Here is a 6630-nt window from a genome sequence, read left to right on the forward strand (position 1 = left end):
GCTTAAGCCAAAGGCATTAGTCGGCCTCTTAAACAAGATGAGCACATCTTTGTTTTAACGCAAATACGTGGCTATTTAGCAGAGAATATTATTGTTTCTCCACTGAGAAGTAATTAAGAGGACTTTTTTTTTTTTCTAAAGTGAATGAGCAAAAACTACCAACTTGTACTGTTAAACTATTGACTCCAAATAAGGGAGCTAGGCCGGACCTAACTCGAGGTACCACCGCCCGAGGCTTAAAATTCTCTACAGTTATCACGAGCCCGCGTCCTCCCACGCAGGGTCACTGTCGCTAATTCAGCTGAAAGCAAAGAGGTTTGTCCCAACTATCAACTAAGCGCCGGCAGGGACGATTTTCTTATTCCTGGGATTTTGTTTGTTTGTTTTGTTCTGTTTTGTTTTGTTTGTTTTGTTTTAACATCAGGGCGGGATGTGGGGGGGGGGGACACCGGTTTCTTGTAAATAATCTTTCAAAATATTGGAGGCAATGCTCATGAACTGGGAAAAATCCATAATTAGATGATAATAATTATAAAAAACAGAAAGAAAAAGAATTCACGGTGACCTGGGTGGGGGAGAGCATCAACACTTCTCCTGCCATCTAGGGAGTCGGGAGCTGGGGCTGGGAGGGCGCAGGTGCCCAGGGGCTCCCGCGGGCCTCAGAGGAGCGGCCCAGGACACAGAGCCTCGGGACTGGGACCGGCAGGGCGGGTCGGGGCACAGGGTCGGGACCGCAGCCGGCCCTCCGCGGTTGGACACGCGGGGCCCACAGACAGCAACCGGGCTGCGCGGGGCTCGCTTGGGCCTGCACCTGCCGGCAGGCTGCCCCGCTTCTCCCCCGCCCCACGCCCCGTGACCTCTGTGCCCCCCGCCGCTTGGCCCTGGCCTGGCTTCTGCAGGTGCAGCGGCCTGCCCACGCGGAGCCCACCCGGAGCCCACGGGAGTCACGCTGAGCCCACAGGCAACCATGCACAGAGCCCCCCACCCCAAGATGCACCGATCTGGGAGTTGGATTAATAGGATCACGAGATCTCTCTCCAGCTGGTCTTCTCTCCTGCTTGAGAGACACTTCATTAGGGTCACCTGTTTAGGGTTAAACCACCGAGATGCATCATAAAACGTTTCCAGAAGGGTGAGGATATTCTCCTGGACAAGGCAAGAAGACCCTGGATTGTGCTTCACTGGTTTTCATGTTAACTCGAATTTATTAACTGCGTTAATTTAGAATTTACTGCGGTTTGGGGGAAGCACAGGGGTGAGAGTGCGGATGTCAGTGATGTACTTCGTCTAAAATGCAGATCTTGTGGAGGCCTGCAGCGGAAGGAAGCCTGGGTGGAATTCATAAGGCCTCTAGGGCAGCAGCATTATCCAGTCCAAATCCCCAACGGATGGATATCGGAATCCCTACATCATTCCCAGAACGTAGTTCTCTAGACTCTGCATGAACACCGCAAAAGGCTCGTTTCAATTTGCTAATTGGAGCCACCAGGGATCAGGACAGACCTGCTCCACTGCTGTCTCCCCCTAAATATGTGTATGGTACACGCACGGATGAAAGTACGTGCTTCTATGCTCCGTACCTCCTAATCCCCGTCTGCCCCCTTGGAGTACAGACTCACCCTTTTGTTGGATTTATGCCATTTTCACACTTTTTCAGCCTCTCCCTCCCACGACTATAGGATGAAGCTTCCCCCAGTCTACTGCATCATTCCAGAAAAGAGTTCAAGTTCCTCGCTGCTGCCAATTTCCAAAAGCGTGGGCTGCAGAAGTTAAGTACGTGCAGCATTTCTGCAGCGTCAATGCCTGTCATTTGTGTGTTGGAAGCCAGCTCTTGTCATTTGATAGAGCCTCAAGGGCCAGAACCCTGACAGGAGTAAAGCTGATGAGGGAACATCGCAGCTCGAATTCTGCCTTTCCTGAGGCTCGCGTGAGAGGTTGGTGTCTCCTCCCGGGTTTGGTAAACGTGGACAAGCTGGTTCAGAGCCCCTTTACGGCTACGTGGATGAGGCGCATTTCAGACATGCCCAGTGTTGAAAGAACGCTGGCTTTCCTTGGAAAAACAATGATGAAGAAACAGTGAACTGAAATGCCCCTGCCTTGAAAGGAGTCACTGAATATATAGTGTCTCAACAACATCATTTTTTTTAAATGAAGAAAATGAAGGGAAGAAAGAAAAAAAAAAAGAAAAAAAAAAAAAAAAAACGAAGGAGTTTGGGACGTACCGAAGCTGGTGTTAAGTCACAATTAGAAGTTTATGAATTTTTTAAACTTCTAAATTGAGTAATAATATGGGCTCCCTGAAAGTTAAAAGACAGTCTAGGACCTAATATTTGTAAAGGTTCATCCTTCAAAACAAGGAGACCTTATGAATCGAGTGGCAGCTACTCTTAAGAGAAATAAAGAACAGCCCGTGGATGGCTCTGGTTCAATGACCCGGTCTCCTGACCCAGATCAGGACCTGAGCCCAAACAAGAGGCAGGGGGCCGCTAACCAGCTGGGCCACGCAGGTGCCCCCTTCTAAATCCTTCTGTCCCTCATTCCTTTGCCTCTCCCCGTCCCGTCTCCCTTCCCCTCTCACTCTTCTCTTCCCCCTGGGTCTTCACGTCCTCCCACAGCTAAGGCCCCGTAGAAGTCACTGACGCCCTGCCCGGCGGCTCGAGGCCTCGGGTCACGTGGGGAGCCCCCTGTGCGGTACCCCACATCCCGACGCCGGCGGCCGGCTCTTTGGAGAAGGGCTCAGGGAGCGGCCGCCTGCCCAGAGCTGGCAGATGCACCAGCTTCTCCTCCGCTCACCAACCTTAGCTCCGTCCTTCCCGGTGCTTCCCTCAGAGTGATTCAAATGCAAATCTCCTACCTTTGTTCTGTGAAAAGAGGGCGAAAACCAGTTTGGGATCCCAGAGGCACCTCTCTATTCTGATTCATTTCCATTTTTAAAACATTAGCCTGAAACAGGAGACGTTTGATCCAAAAAAAAAAAAAAAAAAAATCAGGTATAAGGAGTTGAAGGAACTGGTCTCAAGAGGCCGGTTTTCAGGCCACATACTCTACTTGCCCTAGAAAATATGAGATGTCGTGCCAAGGAATTTGCTCCGGGAGGAGGCGTGAGGGCAAGAGACGAGTTCCCCTTTGCTCGTTCAGTTGGGCTTTGGGCCCTAGCCCCTGCGTCTTTTCTGGCGGACAGGCCTTCTCATCATGCAGTCGTACCAAGGAGAGACCCCCAACACCCCTCCAGAGGGTTCCCGCACCCGGACCCTCCAGAGACGTCATTCCTTGTGTCTCCTGGACAATTTGGGGTCACAAGACGTGTTAACCTTGAACCCTTACATCTGCACGGCGCAGGACAGCTTCCCGAGGGATCTCACAGACGTGGTCTCCCTTGACCCTTGCGAGGTGTCGCAGCTCGACGATGGCAGAGAAACGGAGCCCGACACAAGGTAGAGGAATCCTCCAGCCCCGACAGGGCATTCGCTCGCCTCGTAACCTGGAAACTGTTTCACGTGTCTGAGCTTCAGCTTCTTCACTTGTTCCTCGGCCTGAGATGACAGCAGCACTTGCTCCGCAAAGGGGCGCGGGCAGTGGAGCCGGCACCGCGGCACGTGCGCGACCTCCGGGACACGTCCTCCCTTCCCACGAATAAGCACGTCTAAGCTCCGTGAGAGCAGTCTGCGAGGACCGTGCAGCCCCAGGGTCAGTCCCGACGGTCGCTGTCGAAGACAACGCTTGGCGGGCAGCCGACCAAGGGCGACTCCAGGGGCCCCGCGCTGTGCACGGGTTTATGATTTGGCCTCGTGGTTAAAACTGTGCTCGTTACAGACCCTTACTTAGAAACGGTGGCAGTGCTGCTATTTCGTTTTGAGCTCTGGGCTTCTCCGGAACACGAGCCGTGTTTACTTGACGTTCGTCGGGCTCAGGGTTCTCTGGGTGTCCTGGACGGTCGCTGGTGCTGGGGACGCGGGCTGCAGGTCACACCCGCTCGGTCTGCTTTTCAGATTTTCTTGCTTAGAACTCTGAGCAATCTCTAGCAAGCCTTGCCCCTCCTCTAACGCGAACTAACTTATTAAACAAGAAATGTGAGAATTGTATTTTTTTAGAGTTTCTTCATGCATTAAAATGTACTTTGGATCGGTGTGTGCTCAGCTCAGAAGGGGAGACTCCGCCGAAATTGCTTCAGTGCCACACAAGGATCTCTGTGCAGCGTGGGGAGAATTTAAGACGCATCCTGGGGGCACGTGGGGGGCTCAGCTGCTTAGGCATCCAGCTCTTGACTTTGGCTCAGGTCATGATCTCAGGGTCCCGAGACTGAGCCCCACATTGGGCCTCAGCAAGGAGTCTGCTTGAGGATTCTCTCTCCCTCAGTCCCTCCTCGCCCTCTTTCTCACTCTCTCAAATAAATACATAGATCTTAAAAAAAAAAAAATAAGATGCACCCTAGAAGAGAACAAGGGTTGGCCAACTTTGGTCCACTCTTATTTTTGTCTGACCCAGGAGCTGTGAAAGGTTTTTGCATTTTTTAAGGGGTTGTATTTAAAAAAAAAAAAAAAAAAAAGGAAAAAGAAGAAAATTTTGTGACAAAGACCAAGTGCAGCCCACAAAGTCTAAAATATGTATTATCTGACTTTTTTTTTTTACAAAAAGCTTGTCAACCGCTGGAATAAAACTAAATTGAGATGGCCTCTGGAACTGCGCTGTCACCCACACTGGAAGCAGCCCATGTCTACCCCAGTCAAAATCAGCTAAAAGGACTATCATCATTTCTTTGAGGGAGGACACAGAAATGTCCCACACTCACCCCAAGGCTTGACAAAGTTATTTACTTTTTTTTTTTTCAATTGATTTACACTAAGCTCCTAGCATGACAGAGAATCTTAAGGCACCCCAGCTCTCATTTTCATCATAAATCCCTTGCTTTTAAATAAATTCCTTGCCCGAGTTTATTTATCTGAAAAATGGAGATGTTTGTCACTGTAAGGCTTCTTTAAATATTTACTTACAGACGATAGGAGAAAGTTATGTTCACTCCACCGCATGTGCCGAAATCCACCAAAAATAACAGGACCCAGAAGGTAGGGAAACTCCCTTTTTAAATTAAGTGAAGGAGAAGCCTCTGTCTCGAATTAGAAGTATAAAGAACATCTGTCAAAAATAAAATAAAATGAAATTTATTGGAATTGGAGAGCATGTAAGAGTTGATATAATTTCCCCAGAGGTTTCTTTCGAAGAAAGGACAGCGGTCCTGAAAGAGCCGCCTGGCTAGCGACACGACACGGGGATATTGGGAAGACATGGAGCCATAGTTGCGGCTGCGGAGTGGTGGGGAAGGTGGGACTGAAGAGAGCCAGGCTCCCCAAACACATAAAGGTCAAATCCTAGAGTCTAGTGCCCTAACCCAGGGAAACTGCCAGACGTGACCGAGACGGGGCTTAGTCACCAAATCAAGACGCAGAGTGTGCGCACGCTGGTAGGGCTGCTCTAACAGCTGTCCCCACAGCTGGGCAACTTATCAACAGAGCTCTTGTCTCCCACTTCTGGAGGCTGGAAATCTGAGATCTAGGTTTTGGCAGGTTTGGTTCCTTCTGCGAGATGTGAGGGAAGCGCCTGGGCCAGGTCTCCCTCCGGGGCTTGTGGATGGCATCATCCACCCTCTGCCTTTGTGTTCAGATGCCTGTGTGTATGTGTGTGTGTCTCTTTCTTCACTTGTTTTTTCTTTTTTCTTTTTTTTTTTTTACAGGGACACCAGTCACATGGAGGAGGCCCCCCCCTCCTCCATGAGGACCACCTTTTAACTAATTACATCTGCAATGACCCCATCTCCAAGTAAGGTCATATTGTGAGGTACTGGGAGGTTGGGACTTTATGAATTTAGGGAAGAGGCACACAACTCAACCCATAACACACAAAGACGGAGACGCAGGATGCACCACGAGACACCCCAACCTTGTCCACATCAAAGTCTGCAGTGAGACACCCTCTCAGTGCGGAAGTCAGCGGTAGATGGGCGGCTGTTAGAGGATACACCTTAATTCATCCTGAGGATTGCCCAGGTCTCTCTGTCACACCTTTCCCAGCACGTCTCCTCAACCCCGTCACTCCGCACGCTATCCTGCAGCCCACGCAGAGAGAAGGGCCCCACTGAAAGACGAGTCATGCACAGAAAAGCTCCTAGCACGGGACTGATGTGTTGATAATGAAAAGAGAGAGAGAGAGAGAGAGAGAGAGAGAGAAGGAACCGAGGCGGAAAAGCAGACAAAGAACACATCAGGAGAAGCATCGCTCCCAAAAATAAGGGGAAATGTTTGCAAGTTATTCTCCAGAGTCTCGGAGGAACTAAAGATTAAATGACTTCTCTGAAAAGAGATCCTGCAAAATTTACAAAAAGGCAAAGTAAAGGTGACGAGAGCAGATGGGGTGAAGAGTACGTGGGCAATGTGTGAAGAGAACGGAGGAACAGGGTCGTTAGAGAGCTGACGCCACATTAGAGGCAACAGAGAAGAGGGTAAACAAACTTTAAGACCATCACAGATTGGAGAGGAGGTTTGAAGAAATCAGATGGAATAAAAAAGGAGAAGAACAATGATGTAAATAATTAGAGAGAACATAGTAAATATAGGAAATGGGGGAAAAAATTCCCAA

At 49.8% G+C, this 6630-nt stretch overlaps 1 long non-coding RNA gene across 1 annotated transcript; it reads right to left on the bottom strand.

Annotated features, from left to right (window-relative positions):
• Positions 1–1185: 1185 nt before the first annotated feature.
• Positions 1186–3977, bottom strand: LOC111095745. Its single transcript, XR_005357674.1, has 2 exons — positions 2855–3977; positions 1186–2050 (listed from the first exon to the last, which is right to left on the bottom strand). It is a non-coding gene; the product is annotated as an uncharacterized LOC111095745 (long non-coding RNA).
• Between the last annotated feature and the right edge of the window lie 2653 nt (positions 3978–6630).

This window comes from Canis lupus, chromosome 4 (genome assembly GCF_011100685.1).
Source record: "Canis lupus familiaris isolate Mischka breed German Shepherd chromosome 4, alternate assembly UU_Cfam_GSD_1.0, whole genome shotgun sequence".
Lineage (NCBI taxonomy): Eukaryota > Metazoa > Chordata > Mammalia > Carnivora > Canidae > Canis > Canis lupus.